The sequence below is a fragment of the Chiloscyllium plagiosum genome, chromosome 44, assembly GCF_004010195.1.
Source record: "Chiloscyllium plagiosum isolate BGI_BamShark_2017 chromosome 44, ASM401019v2, whole genome shotgun sequence".
Taxonomy (NCBI): Eukaryota; Metazoa; Chordata; class Chondrichthyes; order Orectolobiformes; family Hemiscylliidae; genus Chiloscyllium; species Chiloscyllium plagiosum.
This window is the reverse complement of record NC_057753.1, coordinates 5,380,728-5,407,824: the sequence shown is the minus strand read 5'-3', so window position 1 is coordinate 5,407,824 and position 27,097 is coordinate 5,380,728. Positions and strand designations below refer to the sequence as shown.

Here is a 27,097-nt window from a genome sequence, read left to right as displayed (position 1 = left end):
TTCACGATAACCTCAGCAGGTTCAGGAATTGAACCCACGCTGTTCGTGTCACTGTGCATCGCAAACCAGCCGTTCAGCCAACTGAGCCATGCCTCTGTTTAGAAGGTCCACTGGAAGCCTGGGTTTCAGTGTCTACTTTCCAAACGTAGCCTTATCAGTCAATTACACACAACTTTTGTCATTCATGCTATGCAACCAGCTTTGTTCATTTGAACCTGGCCCAAATCAACATTTGGACAGTAACAGCATCCGAAAGACTTGAACCTCTCAAAAGGCACTGCAAATTATAAATCCATAAGCAAATCAGAATATTTTGAACTGACAGTGATCCACTCTAGTGTTGTACAATGACTGGTTTCACTTCCAATTTTAAAAATGGGGGGAAAAAAAGAGTAAATTAACAGCAAACTATTCACCTGCAATAATGTGCTATTTTGTTTCCTTTAATTCATTCACATGATGTGGGCATCACTGGCCAGGCCAGCATTTATTACCCATACCTAATTGCCCAGAGGGCAGTTAAGAATCAACCACACCGGCTGTGGGTTTGGAGTTATGTGTAGGCCTGACAAGGTAAAGATCACCTTTCAGCCCTTCCAGCCCTTACCATTCATTATAATAGTGGCCGCTATCCATCTCAATATGCTTTTCCCCCATAATATTTCATCCCTTTAGCCCCAAGTGCTATATCTAATTCCTTCTTGAAATCATTCAATGTTTTGACCTTGATTGCTTTCTGTGGTAGCAAGTTTCACAGGCTCACCCACCTTCTGGGTGAATTTCTCCACATCTCAGTCCGAAATGGTTAAATCTGTATCCTCAGACCGGGACTGCTTGGTTCTGGATGTCCCCTGGAATGAGGAACATCCTTCCTGTACCTACCCTCTCTCGGGAGAAAGTTAGGTCTGCAGATGCTGGAGATCAGAGCTGGAAATGTGTTGCTGGAAAAGCACAGCAGGTCAGGCAGCATCCAGGGAACAGGAGAATCGACGTTTCGGGCATAAGCCCTTCTTCAGGAATCAGGCTTATGCCCGAAACATCGATTCTCCTGTTCCCTGGATGCTGCCTGACCTGCTGCGCTTTTCCAGCAACACATTTCCAGCCCTACCCTCTCTAGTCCTGTTAGAAACCTAAAAGATTCTATGAGATTCCTCATCATTCTTCTGAAGTCCGGTGAGCATAACCCTAACTGAATCAACCTCCGCTCATCTACCAGTCCTGCCATCCCAGGAATCAGTCTGGCAAAAGATTGTCGCACTCCCTTTGTGATAATCACATCCTTCCTCATTAGGCAGACCAAGCTGCACACAATATTCCAGGCATACCATCAGGCTCTGTTTAATTCTTTATTAGTGATGCAATCACATATTAAGATTACCCTCTGTATTCTTGCTGCCAGATGCCATACTTAGATTCACGCAGAATTAGAATACTTCAGCAATAACGTCAAGATTCGTCAGCCCACCATTAAATATATTGCAATAAGGAAAGCATTGATTTCCCAGATAACAGATTATTTGAACTGGCACAAGATAACAAGCATGAGTTAACAACACGTTTTTCTTCCCAAAATAACTGACGTACATGGCTCTTCAGAGAAAAAGGCATCAACCTAAATACATCTTCCACACACTGGTGAGGTGACAGGTTCCATCACATGTGCAGGAAGATTTTAATGGCATCGCAATCAGATTTAAATGGAGCAATTTTCTTGGTGTTCGTTGCAGAACTGCACATGCCCCAGATAGTAGCTTCTCAACATTTGCAGCCTTAGATATTCCACATTTACATGAAAGTAACTCATTACCTCACCGATTCCAATTTTTTTCAGTTTCCAGCTAGCTCAATGTTCCTTTAATTGGCAAGTTTAAAACAGTTCCCTCTTCTTTGCTGTTTCCCAGTTACTCTCCCAGCCCTTCTGCAGCCTTCCTCACTCTCTCCTATTTCTCTTTGCAGCCTGTTTTCCCCCCCAATATCTCCCTCTTGTCCTGCAGCTCCCTTCTCTTTCCACCTCTTTACACCTCCATCCAGTTCCCTTTTTCGATTTGTTCCTGGGATATGGATGGCACCCAGCATTTATTGCCTATTGCTAATTGTCTTGACGGCAGTGAAGAGTCAACCAGGTTGCAGTGAATCTGACATCACATGCAGACCAGGGCAAGGAAAGCAAATTTCTTCCCTTAACTATCATTAGTAAATCAGATGCATTTTTATGACAGTCAATAGGGTTTGTCATTAGACCAGCTCTTTGCTCCAGATTTTATTGAATTTAAATCTCACCGTCAGCCTTGATGGGATTCAAACCCAGACACTGCCACTACATCACTGCCTGCGGGAACAACTTCTCACTGTTCCTCCAACCAAAGGCTGTTTCGTGCCAGGTTTGCCTATGATTGGCTCAGCAAGGAACCTACCAGCAGTGGCCTGTGATTGGAGGAGCAGGTCCTCACCCAGCAGGGACTGGGGCTGGATTGACATTTCACAAATCAAATCTTCCTCAAGGTCGATTAAACGTTTCTCAGAAGGTGTTTTGAGCCCTGATGACTCCTATTGTCCCTTACTGGGATAGGGGCTGCACAGAGTCAATTGCAGTGTCGAGTACAGTCCCATACCAGGGATCTCATTCTAAGGGAAGTGGATCTCAAGCTGTGGAACTTTGCCCACCACGTGCCTGTTTGCGAGCACCTCAACACCACTGAGAGGGTAACAGTCAAGGAGCTCCAAAGCACAGGCCCCATAATGAGCACAGTATTGCATCCTGCACTCCCAGGTCCTTCAGGCAGGCCGCTCTCAATGTCTTTTTGGCTTTCAGCACCCTTGAGGGTCCTGGTAAAGACTGTCCCATCTGTAACCTGTACAGAAGCAGATTTTAATGATCATGGGATGGACTGGCTCATCCAGAGACTGAGGCAGTGTGTCAGGTACTGCCTAAGGGCTGGAGTTAAACAGTGAGACATTGGAGAGCTTTTTGAGTGGACTTCCCAATTCCCTGTCTGCTTTCTCCATCATGATCCCTCCCCTGAACCAATGTCACATGTTGTCCCACTCTGCTGCAGACCAGCTTGGTGCAGATCAGTGACATGGTGTAAATCCACAGATGCAGTATTTGTCATTCTGTTCAAGGCAGCAGACCAATCCTTCACAGCATTGGTCAAAAACTGCATGGATCTATTTCTGCGCTGTACTGGAGGCTCTGTGGATACAGCCACTACTCAACAACAGTCTCTGGAACCTCCTCCAAACCCAAGTCTCTCCAGGTTTCTTGTGCTCCTCTACATCTGCCAACCCCTCACCACCATTGTTGGTCGTGCTTTCATCTACTAAGTCCCAAAACTCTGGAACTTCCTCTCGGAACTTCTCTCCCTCTCCCTTCTCTTTTAAAACACTTGTTAAAACTGACCTCTTTGAGCAAATTATGGATCAACTACAAAGCACCTGGAGCGGTTTTACAATCTGGAAGTTTCTACATAAATGCAAGTTGCTGATGCCATAGCCCCTACATACACTGGGAGAATCAGGAATATCACACATACATTTTAAATCCTCGGACCATAGCGACCACAGTCATTCTCGGACGGTCAACTTTCAGTCAGGAACAAATCCAAGTTCGATCCCAGTTTCTGATTTGAGAATGTTTCCAGCATTCCCCATTGTTCTTGCCAACCCCAAAAACCAGTTGTAAAGGAGCCTGTGTGCTCCGTGTCTAGGAACTCTGAACCATGTAAGAGAGCAGCTCAGGCTCATTTCGTTCCCACATCAGAATTAAGCCCTACGTTCATCCCTGGAGCTGATAGACAGCAGCAAAAATAGAATCCAACCCCTGCAGTCACACAGGAACTCGCGAGTCTCTCAGCTGTGGGGGAAGAACAAGTGAATCCCTTCCCACACACAGATCAGGTGAATGGCCTTTCCTCGGAATGAACTCGCTTTTGCAACAAGGTGAATGCCCAAGTGAGTCCTTCCCGCACTCGGAGCAGATGAACAGCTTCTCCCCAGCATGAAGTCGCTGGTGTCTCAGCAAGGTGAACGACCGAGTGAATCTCTTCCCACACTCGGAGCAGGTGAACAGCTTCTCCCCAGTGTGGATGCGCTGGTGTTTCAGTAGGTCATTGCTGCTTTTAAAGCTCTCCTCACAGTCAGAGCATTTAAAAGTTCTCATATCAGAGTGAACATGCTGGTGTCTCCAGAGCTTGGACGACTGAGTGAATCTCTTCCCACACTCTGAGCATCTGAACGGTCTCTCCCCGGTGTGAATTCGCTGGTGCTCAGTGAGTTGAGACGATCGCCTGAACCCAGACCCGCAGTGAGAGCACCTGAACGGTCTCTCATTGGTGTGAACACGTTGGTGGCATGACAGTTCCCTGGAGCTTTTATAGCACTTCGCACAGTCTAGGCATTTAAAAGGTCTCTCGTCAGTGTGAACCCGCTGGTGCTGCAGCAGGTTGGACAACTGAGTGAACGCGTTCCCACACTCAGAACAGGCGAACGGCCTCTCTCCGGTGTGAACCCGCTGGTGCCTCAGCAGGTTGGAAGACTGGGTGAATCTCTTCCCACAGACAGAGCAGGTGAATGGTCTCTCCCCGCTGTGAGTTCTCTGATGTGCCTGCAAGCTGGATAAATGCGTGAATCCCTTCTCACACTTGGAACAGATAAACGGTCTCTCCCCTGTATGAGTGCGTCGATGAATTTCCAGCTGGGATGGGTAATCGAACCCTTTCCCACAGTCGCCACATTTCCACGGTTCTCCGTGGCACATGTATCCTCGTCTGGCTCCAGGCTGGATTATCAGCGGATTCCTCATCCACACAGGCAACGTGTGCAGAGTTTGTCCTGGATAAGAACGTTGTGATTTTGTTTATTCCTGTCAGGGTAACTGCTGAAAGCTCTTTCCACAGTTAGTTCACTGGAACACTCTTACCTGGGTGGATTTCTCTCAGTGCTTTTCCAGACACGATTCTTGGAAAATGTTCTCCTTCCAAATTCAAAAGCCAATGACATTCAGATCCTGATGAATTGATTGAATCTGTCAGATCTTGAAATGACGAATGCTTTGATTTTCCTGTCTATAATTCCTCTCCTTGTTACCCCCTGTTAAACCAGTTTACAAAAGCTATCACTGTCTGTCCAGGATAGAAATTCAGAACAGACAATTTTAGTTTTTATGGAACAATCTTTCCTTTACTGATTCCCCAAAACTATAAATTCCCACCCCTCCTCCATGTATAACCTCATATAGACAGAGTTGGAAGAACAGTGAATTACTAAACAGAGATAAAAATGCCTACTATTCAAGACAGAGAAAGTTCAAAAGCATAGAGGTGATCGGGGCATGATTCGGAGATGCCGGTGTTGGACTGGGGTGTACAGCATTAAAATTCACACAACACCAGGTTATAGTCCAACAGGTTTAATTGGAAGCACACTAGCTTTCGGAGCAATGCTCCTTCATCAGGTGATCAGGGAAGGCAGGGATGAAACAGAGCAATGGACTGGCTTGGTTTCAGATCCACAGTAAAGCAGCAACACCATCCCCAGAGATATGAAACTTCTCACAGATAACAGAGCACAGCATCAAAGGTTCTAAATTGACTGGGCAAAAAGTACTCACCTCTAACAATTCTCGCTTTCAACTTTAACATTTCTAAATGGAGCCTGAGGCTGGAAAGGACCGGAGTCAAATGAACATACAAAACAAACCATTCAGCCCTTTAAACCTGCTCCACTGCTCAATGAGATCACTGTTTGTTTTAAATTGCACATTCCCATCTATCACTGGTAATCATTGATTACCTTGCCTGGCATGAAACGAGCCACCTTTATCTTAAAAATACTCAATCACCCTGCTTCCACTGCCTTTCAGAGATAGTGCTTTGCAAAGTTGTACAAGCCTCAGAAAAAAAATATTCTCCTCTGTCCTACAAAGGTGGACCCCTTATTTTTAAACAGTGTCTGCTAATGCTTGACCAACCTGCAAGAGGAAACATCCTTTCCGCATCCACATTTGTCAAGATCATTCAGTGCTTTTTACACTTCAATAAAATCACCCTTCAATCTCTAAAGTGCAGCGACAACAAGCCTAAACTGTCCAAACTATGCCCATAAGTCATTTAGTTTAGCTTTCAATCTAGTAAGCATCTGTTGAATCATCTCCTTTACACTTACATCTTTGCTAAAATAAGGAGACCAAAACAGCGCAGGCTATTCACAGTGGTTTCAACAATGCCCTGTATACCCAAAGTATAAATTCCTTACGTTTAAGTTCAATTCCACTCAAAGGAAAGGATTTCATCTCATTAGTACTGTTCATTACTTGGGATACCTGCATACTACTTCATGTGATTCATGCACTAGAGCATCTTTGTTCCTCAGGTTTCTGCAGTCTATTTTTTCCCATAATTCCATAAATCCCACAGGTCAGGAAATGGCCATGAAGAAATGCCATGTTGCTACACAATTATTGGTGTGCAATATTATCCTACTCGTTAACCCAGAACATTTGGATGTGCACAAACCAATGATAATTGCATTACCAAAGACATGACAGAGGTTCAAAGGAGATTTGCCAGAATAATTTGAGGGATGAGATTTTAATTGCAAGGTTAGGTTGGAGAAACTGGAGTTGTTCAACTTGGAACCAAGGAGATTAAGGAGCGATTTGCTAATACAATAGTTCTGACATGTTTAAATAAGGCAGTTAAAGAAAAACGACTCTCGTTGTAAAATGAATTTGGAACTCAGGATTAAGATTTTTGGCATTAAGTAAAGCAACTGAGATGTTAGCAAGAGCTTTCTTTTTTTAAACACAGTGAGTGGAAATGGCCTGCAACTCAATGTTTACACTCAAAGTCAGATGATATTTCAGATCCTGGTGAATCGAGTGCTTCTTTCAGACTGTGTTGTGATGACTGGACTCCAGTTTCTGTCTGCAAATCCTCCACTTGCAACACCCTGGAAAAGCAGTTCACAGAAGTTTGATTCGGTGTTGAACTGAATCTTTGTTAAATTATTGGTTCCAACACGGATTCAGATTGAGATAATAAGCAGAGGTATAAAAACAGCTAAAACATTTTTAAAAAGCAAATTCAAAACTAATTAAATAAAGATGGAGGGTCAGGTGATGTGTTGTTCCTACATAATATGGGAGCTGGTGGACCCCATTTTGGATCCCAGTGACCACGTCTGTAGTAAATGTTGATTGCTGGAAGAATTCCGTCTCAGAGTCAATAAGCTGGAGTCTGAGCTTCAAATATTGTGACACATCAGGGAGGGGGAAAGAGTTACCTGGATGCTGTGATGCAGGAGACAGTCACACCCCTTAGACTAACTAACTCAAATTCAGGCTGTGGTCAGGGACAGGAGTGTGTGGCTGAGAGTAAGACAGGCAGAGGGTGCCAGGTGGTAGAGTTGCAGTAGCCTCAGCCTTTGTCCTTGTCCAACAGGTTCAGGAGTCTTGCTCCCTCTGTGGACAGGAATGGGGACTGCAGGGAGGATGAGCCAACTGACTGCAGGGATCAGAGATTAGATCAGAGTGGTGCTGGAAAAGCATAGCAGGTCAGGCAGCATCAGAGGAGCAGGAAAAATCGACGTTTTGGGCAAAAGCCTTTAATCAGGAATCCTGAAGGGCTTTAGGCCGAAACGTCGATTTTCCTGCTCCTTGGATGCTGCCTGACCTGCTGTGCTTTTCCAGCACCACTCTGATCTAAACTCTGGTTTCCAGCATCCGCAGTCCTCACTCTCGCCCCACAGGGATCAGGGAGCCATTCAAATGGTGGGAGAGAAATGTAGTTGTAATTCAGGATAGTACAGTTAGGGGTATGGACACTGTTCTCCGTGACTGGGATCAAGAGTCCCAAAGGTCATGTTGCCTACCTGGTGCTCGGGTTCAGGATATCTCATCTGGGCTGCAGAGGAACTTAGAGTGGGTGGGTAAAGATTCAATGGTCGTGGTCCATGTAGGTACCAACAACATAGATAAAACTAGGGCAGAGGTTTTGCTCAGGGAACATTAACAGCTAGGACCTAAACTAAAAAGCAGAACCAAAAAAGGTAATAATCTCTGGTTACTACCTGAGCCACAAGCTAATTGGCACAGGATCAATAAGATTAAGCAGGTAAATGCGTGACTTCAAGACTGGTGTGGGAGAAATGGGTTTGAATTCATGGGACATTGGCACCAGTACTGGGGAAGAAGAGACCTGTTCCAATAGGACAGTCTTCATCTGAATCTTGCTGGGAACAGAATCCCACCAAATCACATACCAAGGGCTGTACACAGGGCTTTAAACTAAACGGGGGTTGGGTTCAGTTGTAGGAGAAATTAGAATTAGAAAATCCAAATTAAAAGAGGAGGTAAGAGTGCAGGTCAGCAAAGCAGCAGCTGGTTACCAGACAATAAAGATGGGGGAACAGAACAAATGAATGTCTTTATGCACCAAGGAATTATTAAATAAAAGTAGGGAAATTTACCAGGAGAACAAATGTAAAGACCTTGTATCCAAACGCATGAAGCATTCAAATAAAAATTAATGAGTTGATGACATAAGTAGAAACAAAAGGGTACGATTTGATAGCAATACTAAGACATGGTTACAAGGAGACCAGGTCTGGGAATTGAATATCCAAGGTTACTCAGCATTTCGGAAAGATAGACTGGAAGGAAAAGGAGGTGGTGTAGGTTTGCTGGTGAAGGAAGGGATCAGTGCTAGAATGGGAAATGGCATAAGCACTGGTGATCAAGATGTGGAATTTGTCTGGGTAGAAATAAGAAATAACAAAGGGCAGAAGTACTTGGTAGGAGTAATCTATAGATCCCCAAATAGTGGTTCCACAATGGGGTACAGTATAAACCAGGAAATATTAGAGGCTTACAAGAAAGGTACAGCAATAATCAAAGACTCAAATTGGCAAGAGTAGCCTGGGGGCAGAGTTCATTGATTGTTTTGGAGATTGTTTCTTGGAGCAGCATGTTGTGGAACCAACCAAGGAGCAGGCTACCCTGGATTTGGTATCGTGTAAGGAGGAGAGATTAATTAGTGACATCATAGTCAAGGATCCTCTAGAGACTAGTGACCATAGTACGATAGAATTCAAAATTCAGTTTGGGAGGTGAGGAAGTGGAGTCCCTCAGTAAAGTTCTGGAATTAAACAAAGGCAATTACATAGGCATAAGGACAGATTTGGCCCAAAGATTCGGCAGGAAGGCTAAAAGGTAAGACTGTGCATGCTCAGTGGCAGATTTTTAAGGAGCTACTCAATTCCTCACAATTAAGGTACATCCCAATGAGGAAGAAAGATGGCAAGGGGGCTGGGGGGGGGGGTATTAAAAGAATTCATGGCCAAACAAGGTGGTCAAGGACAATAAGGACAATATAAAGTCAAAAACTAAGTATACCACATTGCAAAGGCCAGTAACAGGCTAGAAGATTGGGAAACTTTCAAACATAAACAAAGGGATAGTAAAAAATTAATAAAAATAGGTTAAGGTAAATTACAAAAGAAAACTAGCACAAAACACCAAAAAAGGATAGCAAAAGCCTCTATAGGTATACAAAAGGCAAGAGAGTCCCCAAGCTGAATGTTGGTCCCTTGTAAGATGAAACCAGAGAATTAATCTGGGGAATACTGCAATGGCAGAGATGTTAAATCAATACCTTGCCTCAGTTTTTATGGTGGAGGACAATAGTGCCATTTCTGTTGGAAGGGGCAAGTCAGAGGCAACAGAAAGGGAACAATCAACGACGATAGGGAAAAGATACTCAGCAAACTGTTAGGATTGAGGGCAGACAAATCCCGAGTCTGATGGCCTATATCCCAAGGTATTAAAGGAAGGCACGGTGGAGATCGTGGATCCATTGGTTACAGTATTCCGAAATTTCCTCGACATGGGAAAGGTTCCAGTGGATTGGAAAAATGCTAATGTAACACTCTTATTCAAAAAGGGAAGCAGGCAAAATGTGGGAAGTTGCGGACCAGTTAATTTAACATCTGTTGTTGGGAAAGTGTTAGAATCAGTTATCAAGGAAGTAATATCAGGACATTTGGAAAGTCAAAATACTTTCCATTAGAATCAGCACGGTTTATGAAGGGCAAATCATGTTTGATTAATTTGCTAGATTTCTTCAAAGATGTAACAAGCAAAGTGAAAATAATATATCTGAATTTCTGGAAGGCATTTTTGATCAGATTACTTACTTAATTACAGTGTGGGAACAGGCCCTTCAGCCCAACAAGTCCACACTGACCCGCCAAAGCGCAACCCACCCAGACCCATTCCCCTACATTTACCCCTTCACCTAACACTACAGGCAATTTAGCATGATCAATTCACCTAACCTGCACATTTTTGGACTGTGGGAGGAAACCGGAGCACCCGGAGAAAACCCACGCAGACACGGGGAGAATGTGCAAACTCCACACAGTCAGTCGCCTGATACGGGAATTGAACCTGGGTCTCTGGCGCTGTGAGGCAGCAGTGCTAACTGCTGTGCCACCGTGCCACCGCATTTGATAATGTGCCACAGAAAAGATTTATTCACAAGGTTGGATCAAAATGGGATTCAGGCTAATTTTTGAGCTTGGATTGATGACTGGCTGATGGACAGAAGAAAGAGTATCAGGATAAATGTTTTTTTTTTCTGGATAGCAAAATGTCACTAGTGGCTTGCCACAAGGTTTGGTCCTTGGACCCCAGCTATTTACAATCTACATTAATGAATTGGATACGGGGATAGAAGACTCTAGAGCCAAATTTGCAGATGACAGAAAAATAGGTGGGACAATAAATTCCAAAGATGTATTAAGAATCTTAGAAATAGGTATAGATAGGTTAGGAGAGTAGGCCAAAATGTGGAGCTTAAAATTGACAAGTGTGAAGTCATGTATTTTAGTCAAAAAAATGGGAAGGCAATCTATTATCTAAATGGGGAGAGACTCTGAGGTGCTCTGGTGCAGAGGGATTTGGCTGTCCTCGTTCATGAGTCACAGAAAACTAGCATGCAGATACAGATAAGAAAGAAAGCCAATGACATATAGGCTTTTACAGCTAAAGGAATAGAATATAAATGTAAGGAAGTATTGTTGCAACTATACAAGGTTTTAGTGAGACTACACCTGAGTATTGTGTGCAGTTTTGGACCCCTTATTTGAGGAAAGATGTAGGGGGCATTGGAGCCAGATCAGGGCAGGTTCACAAGGAGTTGGGAAGTCATGTTGCGGCTGTACAGGATATTGGTTAGGCCACTGTTGGAATATTGCATGTAATTCTGGTCTCCTTCCTATCAGAAAGATGTTGCGAAACTTGAAAGGGTTCAGAAAAGGTTTACAAGGATGTTGCCAGTGTTGGAGGATTTGAGCTATAGGGAGAGGCTGAACAGGCTGGGGCTGTATTCCCTGGAGCGTCGGAGACCGAGGGGTGACTTTATAGAGGTTTACAAATTTATGAGGGGCATGGATAGGATAAATAGACAAAGTCTATTCCCTGGAGTGGGCGGGGGGGGGCATTGATTTAGAGTGAGAGGGGAAAGATAAGAGAGACCTAAAGGGCAACTTTATCACGCAGAGGGTGGTACATGTATGGAATGAGCTGCCAGAGGAAGTGGTGGAGGCTAGTACAATTGCAACATTTAAAAGGCATTTGGATGGGTGTATGAATAGCAAGGGTTTGCAGGGATATGGGCTGGTGGGACTAGATTGGGTTGGGATATCTGGTCGGCATGGACGGGTTGGACTGCAAGGTATGTTTCCATGCTGTACATCTCTATGACTCTGTGACAAGATTAATCTCAGACAGGAGGGGTTTGTCATATTGAAAAGAAATTGAACAGTTTCGACCTATACTCCCTGGAATTTAGAAAAATGAGGGAGATCAATTGAGATATTCAAAATGACAAAAGGCATAAAATAAAGCAGATGCTTCATTTTGTGTAGCATTCTAGGATGAGAGGTCATTATGTTAGGATAAGGGATAGCAAATTTAAAGAGAGGTGAGGAAACCAATTCTCCCGAAGGGTTGTGAATCTGTGGAATTTGCTACCCCAAAGGGGCCAGGGACCCATTTTGATTCCAGCCTCAGGCAACTGTCTTGGTGGAGTTTGCACATTCTTTCCCATCTGCGTGGGTTTCCTCCCACAGTCCAAAAATGTGCAGGTTTGTTGAATTGGCCATGCTAAATTGCCCATGGTGCTTATGGGCGTTTACACTGGATGCATTAGTCAAGGGAAATGTAGTGATAAGGTAGGGAAATGGGTCTGCGTGGGCTACTCTTCGGACGGTCGATGAGGGGTTTTTGTGCCAAATGGCCTGTTTCCACACTGTAGGAATTCTATGAAGGTGCGGTGGGAAGCTGGGACATTGTATCAACGTAAGAGGGAGTTAGACAGATTTTTAATTGTTAAGGCATTGAAGGATTATGGGGGAAGGGCAGGAAAATGGAGAGCAAGGAAAACATCACCCAGGATCGAAAGGCACAGCAGACTCAACGGGCTGATCGCCCTGGTCTTGCTCCTATATCTTACAAACATGAGTTATTACTGTCAGTCCAGGAACAGAAACTCTCCTGACTCAACTTGATGCACCCGACGGATCCTGATGAGTTGCTTTTGCCCGAAACTTCAAGTCTCCTGCTCCTGGGGATGCTGCCTGACCCGCTGTGCTTTTCCAGCGCCACACTTTTCGACTCTGATCTCCAGCACCTGCAGTCCTCACTTTCTTCTAGTTGGTGTCTCCCTTGCCAAGTACAACCTCAACACTGCCGTCTGACCAACGATAGATTGGCCAGGGACCACCCGTGCAAAGAAGCCAGGACAATATCCAAGGCACCAGACTGCATTGCCCACGTGGAGTGGGAGTGCGCACGCTCAGCTCACAATGACTTTGTAGTGATTGACATGAGGTCTCGTCCAATCGGAACGAGCCGGCTGCGGCTGGAAGACTGATGACGGACCTGATCTCCCCAACATTCGGCAGGGGTCTGGGGGGGGGTGGGGCCTCAGGTGGCCGCCGCGTGCTACTGCCGTTAAAGATGGCGGGCCGGACTAAAGCGCGGCTGCCGAGAGAAACATCTCAACCATCACCCGCTGGCCGAAACGCCGCAGCTTTTAAATTGAGGTTCGAGACCGACAACGGGTGTCGAGGAGGCCTTCCCCACCGCCCGCAGCGCGGAAACGACGCCCTCCACTTGACCGCGACTAACCCGGTCGCAGAGGAGGAGCACAAAGCGCCCCGCGAGTCATCCCGGGCACGCGTAGTACCGACCTGGTCCCAGCGGCAGCTTTGCGCATGCACCGGATCGCAGTTGCGAGATTGACGGTGGCCCTGGACCAATAAGAGAATGGGGAGATAGGCTAGAGGAGCAATTGGCTGTGGCTGGGTTCGCCGAACAATTGTGTGGGGCGGGGCTGGGTGACCAACCGGGACAGACTGGTCCTCCAAACAATAGGAATGAATCGTTGGGGGGCGGTGCTGGAGGTCCAAACGAGGTGGGAGGGGGGGGGAGGCTAGTTATCAAACAATCGGTGAGAATGAGGGGCGGGGCTGGAGGACCAACGGGGTTCGGATGGTCCTCCCAACATTAGGAATGAATGGGGCGAGGGGGCGTGCTGAGTGCGGATCAGGGTTGCAGACCAGTTGGCAAAAGTACAAAAACTGCTGCGAAGCCAAAGCAAACCTGGCAGCATCTGCGGAGAGAAAACCAGCTCCCTGCTCGCTGGAGTCGAAACATTAACTCCGAGTTTCTCCAGCAACTTGTTTTTGATTCAGATCTTCAGCTTACGTAGTTTTCGTTTGCTTTGTGTTGGGGGGGGGGGGGAGAGGAAGTGAATCCTGTCATCATTCAATATAACAGGTAATAGTCCAACAGGTTTATTTGGAAGCACTAGCTTTCGGAGAGCTGCTCCTTCATCAGGTGGTTCTGAAGCAGGACCATAAGACACAGAATTTATAGCAAAACATTTCAGTGATACGTTGAGCAAACCTAGATTGTTAAGTCTTGTGCTGGTTTCGGTTCTGAAAGATGAAAGACTTAACAATCTGGTTTGTACAATATATCATTGTATGACCGTAATCCTTTGCTATAAATTCTGTGTCTCACGATCCTGCTTCACAATCATCTGATGAAGAAGCAGTGCCTCGAAAGCTAGTGCTTCCAACTAAACCTGTTGGACTATAACCTGGTGTTGTGATTTTTAACTTGGTCCACCCCAGTCCAACGTCGACTCCTCCAACTCATCATTCAGTATAAGACAGGCTGGAAAGGAGCAACTTATCTCAAAGCCAATCTGAGGCAATGTGTGGTGTGAATAAGAAACATATGAACAGGACTGTGCATACTCCCTTCAGTCTGCCCAGCTACTCAATAAATCACTGCTGATTTGAGTGTAACTTCAAATCCACAATCCCACCTACCCCGATTACCTTTCGCATACAAGCTTACCAAAAATCTATCCACCAGTGCCTGAAACATATTCAAAGATCTGCTTTCCCCACCTTTTTAAGAAGACAGTTCTGAAGACTGACCACTCAATGTGAGAAAAAAAGAGGGACATATATATTCTAGATGAACACTGATGGTGTGTTATTGACAAAAGGCAGGAATGCTAAGTAATCAAATCAGTCACGATCTTATTGAAGGTTACAGCATGGTCAATGGTCAAGTGGCCGACTTTTAAAATATTTCACAGTATGTGGGTGTCTCAGGCTGGGCCAAACATTTACTGCCCATCCCTAATTGCCGCAGTGAAGACAGCCTCTTGAACGGCTGCAGTCCATGGGGTGCTGGGACACCAACAGAGCTTGTTACGCAGAGTGTTCAAGGATTTGACTCAACAACACCGAAGGAATGGCAATGAGTTTTCAAGATAGAATTGCACTTGACTTGGAGAGAACTTACAGGAGGTAGTGTTCCCAGGTACCTGTAGCCCTTGTCCTTCTTGGTGGTGGAAGATGTGGGTTTTTAAGCTGCTGGTGAAGGTGACTTGAGCTACAAAATTTTGTGAGTTCCTATTTCTTACAAAAGTAGCTCTTGCACAGAAGGACAACCAAAAATATCCCCTCTCTTTCTCCCACACCCATACATACATTCTTTCCTCACACATATGAATGAGCTGCCAGAGAATGTGATGGAGGCTGGTACAATTGCAACATTTAAGAGGCATTTGGATGGGTATATGAATAGGAAGGGTTTGGAGGGATATGGGCCGGGCGCTGGCAGGTGGGACTAGATTGGGTTGGGATATCTGTTCGGCATGGACGGGTTGGACCGAAGGGTCTGTTTCCATGCTGTACTCTCTCTGACTCTATGACATATGCCCCCCCTTCCTCACACATACAATACCTATAGAAACCCAGGTGGACATTTTCTGTCCTATAAAGGTGGTCAACATCAACAAAGCTAACTAATACTGAAGATACAGTGTTGATGCTTATAAGTTCAAGAACTTCAATAAATATTAATCTCCAGTGAGTAGAATAATTTTGAGCATCCAAATCTGCCCTTTATCCTTAAATCTATACCAAACAACATCTAAAGCAATAGCATGATCATAACATCAAATGGTCCATTTTGCCCAGGTTAAATTTAAAACTTGGAAGATAATTTCAAACAGGATCAAACCTCTGGATAATCACAACCTTTTCTTGGAATTAAACAATGTGCTATTCCCCCTTGTCAATGGTCCAGTTGATATAGTGAATTCTAAGGAAGGTGACAAGAAGAAATAGTACAAGGCTGTTTTGGCTGCAGTCCATTACTTCCCTAAATTATTTCATTGCTATTCCAATGTCATAGGACTTTGAGTGCCCTATACCGACTGATGTTGTAGACATTGTTAACTTCATAACTTACATCGCTTGTCATTTATTCAGTTGCTGTATCATTGTGTTTTCATTAATTTCTTTGACAGATCTATAACCGATGCGTTTGTTGCTGTCTTGAACAGACTGGTTTCCAACATGAAAACTCTGCTGTTATTGAACAGTCTTTGTGACATAATTGCAGCAGGACTGGGGGACATCATAATACCTCATTATTTCTCAATAATTGCAACAGGACTGGGGGAGTGCTGCCAAGTGGAACTAGATTGGGTTGGGATATCTGGTCGGCATGGACGGGTTGGACCGAAGGGTCTGTTTCCGTGCTGTACATCTCTATGACTCTATGACATCATAATACCCCATTATTTCTCAATAATTGCCCCACCCTCCATACAGACAGGAAACAGGAAGAAACATGACGCCATTCTTGAGGCTGGCCCTCCAGTTAAACATTGAAGGACTGCTGTTCAAGAACAGCATTCTTCACGTGGAACTGGCAGGGGCTGTAGACACAATCTTCTCACCCTCTTTATATAGGAGCCAAAACATCTGAAGATTTTAAGCGTGACAGCCCTGTTAAAACTTGCAGCAATTAGAATCAGAGTCATACAGCATAGAAACAGACCCAACTCATTGCACTGACCAGACATCCCAATCTGACCTCATCCCATTTGCGTGTATTTGGCCCATATCCCTCTAAATCCGTCCTATTCTCATTTCCATCCAGATGCCTTTTAAATGTCGTAATTGTATCAGCCTCCACCACTTACTCTGGCAGCGTCAGCATCACATCAGTGCTAGGAAAAATTTAAGCAAATAATCCAAGACAAAACTTGAAACAGTACAGGTTATTATTTCCAGCTTCTGCTTAATACCAAAAACTGCTCTGGATTCCAAGACGGAAAGAGAGGCTATTTGGGAGGTATGGGATGTCAGAAGTTGTTCATGAGAGTAACAAAAATAATCTAGAATTAACAAGGAGAAAAGATCTTAAAATGGGGCAGTTGGCAACTGGGACATTAGTTAACTTCCTCTTAACTTGGGAAACCCAAGGACTTGACAGACTGTGTTTGAAACAAAGTGGACTTAGTTAAGAGACACAGGATGTGAAACTACAACCCAGTCACAGGGATTATTAAAGAAAAAACAGAGAACTGCTGGAAATCTGAAACAAAAACAGAAGTAGCTGGAGAAACTCAACAGGTCTGACAGTATCTGTGGAGAGAGAGCAGAGTCAACATTTCAGGTCCAGTGACCCTCCTTCAGAACATTCTGAAGAAAGTCCACTGGACCTGAAATGGTGACTCTGCTTTCTCATCACAGATGTTATCAGACCTGCTGAATTTCTCCAGCTATTTCCATTTGCTACGGACATTATTCGCATCAGTAGGAATAAACCTCAATAGTCGGAATGAACGAGGTTCAGTTTTGGATGTTACTAACAGTGGCAATAACAGCAGCATTCAATACAATTATGGAAACACAGGATACATATACATTATTTCCTCTAGTTAAAAGAGTTTAGAAATAGGTGACAGAATGTCAAGGCTAGAGCTAAATCCTGAAGGAGTGTATTTAGACAGGATACATGACACAGAAACAGGGCTTTTGACACAATCATTATAGACCTCTGTTGGTGTTAATATTCCAAACCAAGCTCCTCTCATTTTTTTCCCAAATCCAACTCTATCATCAGACTGTGTGGAGTTTGCACGTTCTCCCCGTGTCTGCGTGGGTTTCCTCCGGGTGCTCCGGTTTCCTCCCACTATCCAAAAATGTGCAGGTTAGGTGAATAGGCCATGCTAAATTGCCCGTAGTGTTAGGTGATGGGGTAAATGTAGGAGAATGGGTCTGGGTGGGTTACGCTTCGGCGGGTCGGTGTGGACTTGTTGGGCCGAAGGGCCTGCTTCCCCACTGTAGGTAATCTAATCTAATCTAATCAAATAACCCTCTATTCCCTGCACCCAAATAATGGCAGGTTACCACCGATACTGGAAATCTGAAACAAACACAGGATGCTGGAGAAACTCAGAAGGTCTGGTAGCATTTGTGGAGAAACAGAGATAATGTTTTGAGTCAATGACGACTATTCTTCGAAACTCCCTTCACCAGCTTTTTTGTCTGGGACTCTCTAAATATATCAATATTTTCTCGTCTAATCACTCCCCATGATAATGAGTTCAACTTTCTCACCACTCTCTGGTAAAGACATTTCTTCTGAATTGGGCATATCTATCTACCTGGAGGGCCTTGAGCTATGCCCTTCCCTCCGACTAAAAGTCTCCTTGTAGCTACTATATGAACACAATGGCCTATTGGTCCCAGAGGGCAAACAGGTGAGTGCTTGTCTGTAACTAGTGGTGACAAGTCTCCTTTAAAAGGTTAGCTGGTATGATCCGGAGTTTAGGCCGAGAGAACAGGCCTGCCCTGCATGTGTCAGCCATAAGGCTGCCGGCACGGTGGCTCAGTGGTTAGCACTGCTACCTCACAGCACCAGGGTCCCAGGTTCAATTCCAGCCTTGGGCGACTGTCTGTGTGGAGTTTGCACATTCTCCCTGTGTCTGTGCGGGTTTCCTCCGGGTGCTCTGGTTTCTTCTCACCATCAAATGATATGCAGGTCAGGGTGAATTGGCCATGCTAAATTGCCTGTGGTGTTAGGTGCATTAGTCAGAGGGAAATGGGTCTGGGTGGGTTACTCTTCGGAGGGTTGGGGTGGACTTGCTGGGCCGAAGGGCCTGTTTCCACACTGTAGGGAATCCAATCTGCATGTGAGGATGGAAGCTATTTCTTCACACTCATTAAATTTCTAAAGATTTTTTAACCAAGAGATGTGTCATTTCTTACCAAAACCTCATCTTGAGAAGAACATAAGAACAGGAGTAGGCTATTCAGTCTCTCAAGCCTGTTCTGCTATTCAATGAGATCCACTCCATATACCTTCCTTTGGCCTTATTTCTGAATACCTTTGCTTAAAAAAAAATTCACATTTTAAATTAACAACCGTTCCTACAACCACTGCCATTTGTGGAAGAGAGTTCTGAACATCTACCACCTTTTGTGTCCAGATATACTCCCTAATGTCACTCCACAACAGTCTGGCCCTAGTTCTCAGACTATGTTCCCATAAGACCATAAGACATAGGAGCAGAAATTAGGCCATTCAGCCCATCAAGTCTGCTCTGCCATTCGATCATGGCTGATAAGTTTCTCAACCCCATTCTCCTACTTTCTCCCTGGAACCCTTGATCACCTTTACAATGAAGAACTCACCTCTCTCCGTTTTAAATATACTCAATGACCTGGCCTCCACAGCCTTCTGGGGTAGTGAATTAAAGGTTTCCAGATTCGCCAACCAGAGGAAACAGTTTATCTATATGTACTCTGTCTTTTCCTGTTACCATCATGAAGACTTCAATCAGATCACCCCTGAACCTTCTGAATTCTAGAGAAAACAGGCCTAATTTATGTAATCTCTCCTCATAATGTAATTTCTGCAATCCAGACGTCATTCTTGTAAACCTACGCTGTACTCCTTCCAAGGCCAATATATTCTAAGGTGGAGTGCCCAAATCCGCTCACAGTATTCCAAGTGGACTCTAGAACATTCTTATTGACTTCTCACAACTGACTTCTGGCTATCCCAACTATTTCTAGACCAGGAGTCGGTTTTTGTAATTTCTTGGTTACAAACCAATGAAAACACACGAAAGCTTCTAAAATGCTCAGAAACAGCAACGCAAACCCCTGAGCAGGCACCATGAAGAACTGCTAAATCATTTCAAGTCACACATGAAAATACATCAATGTAGATTCACCCCTTCCAATTCCAGTTCAACTCACGCTATTCTAAATTATTGGTTGGTCACAAATCCACTTGGTTCAAATAGAAGTTCACACAAGGACTTTAAATATTCTCCCTGTTCACCCGCATCCACCTAGTGAGTATTTTCCAAACTCAAGAGTCTGTAACAAAAACAGAAATTGCTGGAAAATCTTTGCAGATCTGGCAGATTCTGTGGAGAGAAAGCAGAGTTAACAGTTCGGGTCCAATGACCCTTCTTCAGAACTGATGGTATCGCAGAAAAAGTTGGGTTTTTTTTTGCAGAGGATATGATGGGAGGAGGGTTTGGAAGTGGAGATAAAGCCCAAAGGGAGAGAAGAATGGTTAGACAGACAAAAGCGTGGATAATGGTCAGCGTTCGAGAATGAATGGCCATTAATGGGTACTGTATAATAGCAGACCATGTGATAACAAGGCCCAAAGGGGTAAGAACATGGAAGAAGTTGCCTCAAGCCCTAAAATTGTTGAATTTGATATCCAGTCCAGAAGGCTGTGGGGTCCCCAAGTGGAAAATGAGGTGCTGTTCCTCCAGCTTGCGCTGAGCTTCACTGGAGCACTGCAGCAAGCCTGAGATAGAGATGTTGACCAGGGAACAAGGTAGTGTGTTGAAAAGGCAGGCAAGTGGAAGTTCAGTCTCTTTTGTGGACAGAGCCTAGGTGTTCTGTGAAGTGTTCACCCAGTCCATGCCTCATTTCCCTAAAGTAGAGGACAGCACATTGTGAGCAGTGAATGCAGTAGACTAGATTGAGTCTATACCTTTTTGTTTTAATGGAACTCCCTCTGATAGAATTCCACAGACTGGTATCGTCCTAATGCTAGTTTTCTCTGTGAAGTAGGTGACCTTGGCGAAAACTGGGTTCTCAATCTACTGTCCACAATAATCAGTGCTGATTTGTTTTCAAGCAGCTGAGCATGTCTGAGTGCCTTGCTAAGACACAAAGAGAGATAAAAAAGGAAGTTTTGAAGAGTCATGAGGGGCATGGCTAGGGTGAATAGCCAAGGTCTTTGCTCTGGCGTGAAGGAGTCCAGAACGGGAGGGCATAGGTTTAAGGTGAGAAGAGAAAGATTTAAAAGGGACCTAAGAGGCAACTTTTTCACATAGAGGGTGGTGCACATATGGAATGAGCTGCCAAAAGAAGTGGTGGAGGCTGATATAATTACAACATTTAAAAATAATTTTGATGGGTATGTGAATAGGAAGGATTTAGAGGGATATGGGCCAAATGTTGGCAAATGGGACTAGGTTAATTTAGGATATCTGGTCGGCATGGATGAGTTGGACCAAAAAGTCTGTTTCCATGCTGTACAGCTCTACAATTCTGGAAGAGGACATAAGGAGCTTACAAAGAAATCTAGACAGGTTACCTGAATGGGCTAAGTATTTTTCAAATGGAGTACAATATGGGAACATGTGAAATTGTTCATGTTGGCAGAAAGAATAATAAAGAAGCATATTATCTAAATTGGTGAGAGGTTGCAGAGGTCTGAGATGTGGAGAGGTCTGGTTTTCCCAATGCATTAATCACAGAAGATTAGAATGAAGGTACAACAAGTGATCAGGAAAGCTAATAGAATGTTGTTGTTTGTTGAGAATTGAATGCAAGAGTAGGGAGGTTATGTTTCAGTATACAAGGCACTGGTGAGACTGCATCTGGAGTATTGTCTACAGTACTAGTTGCCAAAGTTAATGCATCGAAAGTAGTTCGGTGGAAGTTACTAGACAAAGCCTGGAATGAGTAGATTGCCTTATTTGGAAAGGCTAGACAGTTTAGGCCTGTATTCTGTGGAGTTTAAAAAAGTCAGAGGTGACTTAATTGATGCATATTAGATCCACAGGAGACTTAACCAGGTGAAGGTCGAATGGAAAAAGGGTTATCATTTAAAAATAAGATGTCACCCATTTGAAACAAAGATGAGGAAACATTTTTGTCTCTCAGAGAATTGCAAGTTTTTGGAATTTTGTTCCTCTAAAAGGCAGTGGATGCATTCCTCATGAAACTGCTGCCCTTTTTTTGTAATTCCACAGAAAAAGAAGTACAAAGCCTGTTCCCCTTTTCCTGAACAAGCAGACCTCACCACACGCTTATCATGGAATCACATCTAATTGCGTGTAGAGGTTGGGATGTCATGTTGCAACTGCACGACGTTTTTGAATGCTGCTTACAATTCTGATTGCCCTTCTGTACAAAGAATGTTGTTAAGCTTGAGAGAGTGCAGAATAAATTTACAAGCATGTTGCCAGGACTGGAGGGTTTCAGTTATAAGGTGAGGCTGAATATGCTGAGGCTTTTTCCTCCAGTGGAGACTGAGGGATGGCCTTATAAAGGTTTATAAAATCATGAGGGACATGGATAGGGTGAAGAGTTAAGATTTTTTCTCCCTGAAAGGCATAGGTTTAAGGTAAGAGGGGAATGATTTAAAGGGGTCATAAGGGGTAACTTCTTCACATAGAGAGTGGTGCATGTACAGAACAAATTGCCAGAGGGAGTAGGGCAGTTCAATTACATCACTTAAAAGGCATCTAGGTGGGTATGAACGGGAAGGGTTTGGAGGGATATGGGCCAAATGCTGGCAAATGCGACTAGGTCAGATTTGGATGTCTGGTTGGCGTGGACGAGGGTTCTGTTTCTGTACTGGATGACTCTATAACACCACACCCACATGTACATAAATCATGCTCTATTTACCATCTGAGTCAAGCCACTCTTGGACTTTCGGGTGGTCTTATCAAAAGATCAAGGAAATATCTGTCTGAAAAGCTTTGCTAATCTCCCCATGTCAGGATGTGATGGTGGACAGGTGATTAAATTCAACTTCTTAACAAGTTTAGAGGTGAAGATACAGACATATTCAGATGAATCTGAGCTACACTCTCCTGAATTTGGACAGAATGTACACAGATACTGGATTGCTAAATTCCTGTGAATACACCAACTTCCATTTGCTGGTGCGATTCCCTTTAGCTTTTGTTTTCAATGGGGCGTCCCTTTAGTTACCATCCTCAAGGTTGCTGGAGGAAATTTACTGGACAATTTAGTATTTGTACCAAGTAGTACTCAATGGATGGTCGGAAACGTGGAAGCGCAGAGAAACACCGGGATATTGGGAGCTTGTCCACAAATCCCTGAGGGTCGTAGGGTAGGTTTACAGGGTAGTTCAGGCAGCATATAATACGCTCGCCTTTATCATTCACAGCGTATATTACGAGAGCATTGAGGTCAAGTTGGAACTGTACAGGATTTTGGCAAAGACACAGCTGGAGTACCATGTGCAGTTCTGGTCCCCACACGGTCAGATGGATGCGATTACACTGGAGAGCGATCAGTGCAGAGGAAGTTCGCCAGGATGTTGCCTGACACGGAGAAATTTTAGCCGCATGGGGTTAGGTTGCTTTTGTCAGAGCTGAGGCAGGGAGCCTGACTATGATGTATAAGACTATGGGATGGGGTGGACAGCAGTTGAAGGGTCAATAATGTGTTTTAAGGTGTCAGACAAAATGTAGAGAGGGATTTGTGAAAAACATTTTTTCCATGCAGAGGGTGGTGGAATGCACTGCCTGGTGCAACTCAAGGACAGTTGAGCTGGGTCACCTCACAGTTTTTAAAAAGTACTTGGATGAACACTTGAAGTGTCATAATGTTCAAAGGTTGTGGCCTAGTGCAGGAAAGTGGGACAAGTACAGATTTAGCATGGTTATGGCAGGACAGAATCGATGGTCAAAGGGCCTCTCCTGGTCCATATGAATCTAGCCTTTGTAGATCACAGACAGACATACATGCAATCACTTTGGAGAAAATACCCATCTCTGCTGTTCCTAAGCGCTTGTCTTGAAAGATAACTAAACTAAACCTTTAGAAGTCTTTCATTCATTACTTCTCATTGGAAACCATCAACCTCTTTGCAAAAGGGCAAGCAACCATTGAGAAACATGCATAATGTTATCAATTTGCTTAACTTTCCTTTCAGCTCAAAGATGTTGAAAATACCTTTTTGAGAAACTTTGTCTCTCCAATCCTTTTGGTACTTTTCTTTAGCTATTCTCCAAATTTACCCTTTTGTTCTTTCCTCAGCTGCCTTTCTAAAAGGACTATAATAAGAGTGAAGGAAAATACAACTAAAAAAAAAGTTGGCTTTCACAGTTTAACACAAACTTCAACCTTCTTACACCAAAAAGTGCAAAAGGAGGTGGCGCTAGCTCCAGTTTGTGAACTTCAAGTTGAAAGCCATCTATTGGGAATGAAACTCCTCAGTGCCTTTCGCAACTATAAAAGTAAGTTGTACTTCACCCAAAAATGTCTGCTTTCACTCATTGATTCTCACATTTCATTTGTTTCTGCACAGAAGCCGGGCAGTGTTCAAGCTTAAATGCCAATTGGGCACTTCTCTTGTATCTGGTACATGGAGATGATTGGGTCCGCTGTCGATTTGGTAGCACAGAAACTGCACTCTGCTCCTCGATACACTCAGTCTGCTTTTGTATATATTGTGACAGCCTTTTGTTGTATCCTATGGAACAGGTCCTATGTACCAGCACAGGAGGATGAGATCGTGAATGTGCAGCAACAGGTCGGACGTCCTGTGCTTGAAGTTCAAATGCCATCCTTGCCACAGAGAACCTTTCTGTTTGCTAAGCAATCAATGGCCTTTCTCCAGCTCAAGCGATGAAGGTTTCTCATCCAAATGAACCATGACTGAAAGCTGCAAAGGCTTTGACAGAGTTTGAGAGATGGCCATCTCACAGGAGTACAGTTTGCACTCATGTTCAAATCTGCAGGATGTCTGTATCCTTATGTGGGTGATTTCATCAACATCTGTCAATTTCAGGGGACAATTTTGGTGAGAATTGAACTAAGTATCCTCTTGATCCCATCAGATATATCACATAATTTCCACTGTCACATACAGTTTTGATTTGTTGACATAGAACAAAGAATCCAGTGATTCTTTGCACAGAACCTCCCTGTTTCTTCCACAATCATCCTGGTTACTTTCAAATGGGTGCAGTATAATAGCTGCTGAGCATTAGGTCAGCTTTGCCTTTTGCTTCAGTGACAAATTTCATCTCTTATGAGTAGCTCTCAAACCAGTCTTTGATGCACATTCCACATTTACCAAATGTTGCTGCTGCATCAGAAGTGATTGAACTCCACAACTTCCAAATGTCATCACTATCGAGTTTGACTGATGAAACTTTGATTGGCGGAGCTGGGAAATAGTTTACTATTTTACATGCCTCAATAACTTAGTTTCACAAGGAGTTGGGACTGTGAAGAATATGCCAGTCAGTAAGATTTGGCAGCAAGGACTAATCAGCACTTTGTCACCGGAGATGTTGATCAGTGGAACCTTTCAGTCACTGGATCGCAAACTTTGCACCAAGGATCAATTTAGGATTGAAGTGAAAGTTCATAGTTTTATTATAAACTAGTTCCTGGTGAGACTTCTTGTATCAAGAGGGAAGATCGCAGGTAGTCCTTTTAAAAGGAGACACTGAAATTTGGTGACACATCCAGAATTCTAGTCAGTTATGGGGATTGTTAATATTAGCAGAAACGAAACTAATACCATCAGAATTTCAATCGCAGATGTGATTACAGCAGGAATAACAGCAGAGTCCAAAACCTGTAGTCACTTGTCGACTTCGCTGGTGTCTTAGCAGATATCGTGACTGAGTGAATTCCTTCCCACACACGGGGCAAGTGAACGGCTTCTCTCAAGTGTGAACTCTTTGGTGTGTTAGCAGATGAGCGGACTGAGTGAATCCTTTACCACACTCTGAGCAGGTGAACGGCTTCACCCCGGTGTGAACGCGCTGGTGTGCCAGCAGGTGAGATAACTGAGTGAATCTCTTGCCACACAGGAAGCAGGTGAATGGCCTCTCGCCAGTGTGAGTGCGCTGATGTGCCGTGAGGCCAGAAGAGTGTCTGAACCTCTTTCCACAGGAAGTGCAAACAAACAGCTTCTCGTCAGTGTGAACCCGCTGGTGTGACCAAAGGCCAGATGAATGGGTGAATCCCTTCCCACACACAGAGCAGGTGAACGGTTTCTCCCCAGTGTGAACCCGCTGGTGTGCAGCAAGGTCAGAAGACTGCCTGAACCTCTTTGCACAATAGCTGCAGCTGAATGGCTTTTCCTCGGTGTGAATTCTCTGATGCAACATGAGGCTGGCTGACTGAGTGAATCCCTTCCCACACTCGGGACAGGTGAATGGCCTCTCCCCGGTGTGAACACGCTGGTGTGCAGTGAGGTTCGAGGACTGTCCAAAACTCTTTCCACAATAAGTGCAACTGAAAGGCTTCGTGTCCGTATGATTTCGCTGGTGTCTCAGCAAATTGGTTGACTTAGCGAATCCCTTCCCACATATGGAACAAATGAATGGCTTCTCCCCAGTGTGACTGCGACAATGAATTTCCAGTAGGCATGGAAAATTGAATGCCTTACCACAATCTGCACATTTCCACGGTTTCTCCATGATGCCTGCTCCAACATGACTGCGTCGATGGTATTCTAACTGAGAGGGGTAATTAAATCCCTTCCCACAATCCCCACACTTACACAGTTTCTCCATGATGTGGGTGCCCTTGGTCGGACGATCAGCTGAAGCCTTGTATACGCACAGAACATGCATTCAGATTCTCCACAATGAGAACGGTGCAATGCTTCCTCAGGCTGTATAACTACCACCATCACAGTATTGGAATATCCTCACTCGTTGAGTGCGACTCGGTGCTTTTCAAGTCACAGTGATGTTTGAAATGTTCTCAACAAACATTTCTCATTCTATATTCAGGTCCTGAAAAATCGAGTTATTGTCAGATGTTGTTATAAAGTTTGTTACAGGTCTCCTGTCGGTAAATTTACTGAATCAAAGAATGGATACATTGCAGAAGGAGTCCATTGAATCCATTTTTTTTTAAAAATTCATTCACAGGATGTGGGCTTCACTAACTTGGGCTGTATTTATTTATTTGAGCTGTACTTATTGCCCATCCCTAATCACCCAGAGGGCCGTTAAGAGTCGACTACATTCCTGGGGTCTGGGATCACATGTCGGCCAGAGTGGGTAAAGATTGCCAACATCTTTTTTAAACGACGTCAGCGAACCAGAAGCCTGCGCGACGTAAATTATCCCTTTTGGGGAAAGCAGAACACAAAACCCTTCGTGGCCAATGGAAAGTAGGAATTCCAGTTTGTATGGATCGTCTTTTTTTTCCCTCTCCTTCCCCAACAAAAAGGGGGGGTGGGGTAAATCCACACCCCAAACACTCATTCTTACGACTGGCTGATGTTCAAACCCATTGCACAATTTCTGCACGCACAGCTTTCTCCCACGCTGGCTGTGCTCATCTCTTGAGCTCCTGCTTGCAGAATGGGGATAAGACGAATAGCAATCGCTTTCTCCCCTCGTCACAGGGTCCTCACATCTGATCAATGTCACTCACACTGACC

At 44.3% G+C, this 27,097-nt stretch overlaps 1 protein-coding gene and 1 pseudogene across 1 annotated transcript in view; both read right to left on the bottom strand.

Moving 5' to 3' along the window:
* The window catches only part of LOC122543469 (oocyte zinc finger protein XlCOF6-like), a 29,298-nt gene extending 15,513 nt beyond the window's left edge, over positions 1–13,785 (bottom strand). The window contains exon 1 of the mRNA XM_043682186.1: positions 13,252–13,785. The gene's annotated coding sequence lies outside the window, so the exon portion shown is untranslated. The remainder of the gene's footprint in view (positions 1–13,251) is intronic.
* On the bottom strand, positions 1,071–27,097 carry LOC122543641 (annotated as a pseudogene).